Source organism: Chrysochloris asiatica, unplaced genomic scaffold, assembly GCF_000296735.1.
Source record: "Chrysochloris asiatica unplaced genomic scaffold, ChrAsi1.0 scaffold00159, whole genome shotgun sequence".
NCBI lineage: Eukaryota > Metazoa > Chordata > Mammalia > Afrosoricida > Chrysochloridae > Chrysochloris > Chrysochloris asiatica.
The window spans coordinates 4,776,447-4,777,174 of NW_006408677.1; positions in this window are offsets into that span (position 1 = coordinate 4,776,447).

Here is a 728-nt window from a genome sequence, read left to right on the forward strand (position 1 = left end):
CTCCCGCGGAGCAGCTGGTAGTTTCGAACCGCTGACCTTAAGGTTTGCAGCCCGATTCGTAACCACTACGCTACCAGAGCTCCTAAGGAGGGGGAAAAAAATTCAAAGCGTTTTCAAGCTCCTGCTGTTTCTTTGTTTCCTCTTTTTCTTTTGACTTTTTATTGTGGATTGAATGAAGGTTTACAGAAAAGATCATCATTTTTACACTCAATAAATCATACACTTTGTTCAGCTCAGTGATTACAATGCCCTCCATGCAACAGAGGTTCTTCTGCTTCCTCCCTGTGGTTCCTATTCCCATTCCACCCACCTTCCCATCTTTGCTCTATCTACTTTGTCATTCTATGGTGAGCATACCTTGCTAGTGTTGTTGTCCCCAATAAATAACTATCTGGGGTCCTGGTGTGGCACTGTAAGATATGCACTCAACCACAATGTCGGTTTGAACCACAAGGTTGGTTTGAAGCACAAGGGTGATAGTTCAAACCCACCAGCTTCTCCTTGTAATCCCTACAAAGGGCAGCTATGAGTTAGAACTGACTTACTGGAACTTAATAACAACAGTAAGAAAATTGGGCCACAAAGGTGAGTTCCTTTCCAGACCTGAAGAGTGTTAGAGGGCCATCCTCTCAGGTTCCTCCAGTCTCTTTCTGACCAGTTAGCCCAGTCTTCTTCTTCTTTTTTTAAAAAATTAAATAATTTTCAGTTTTGTTCCACATTTGTTCCAC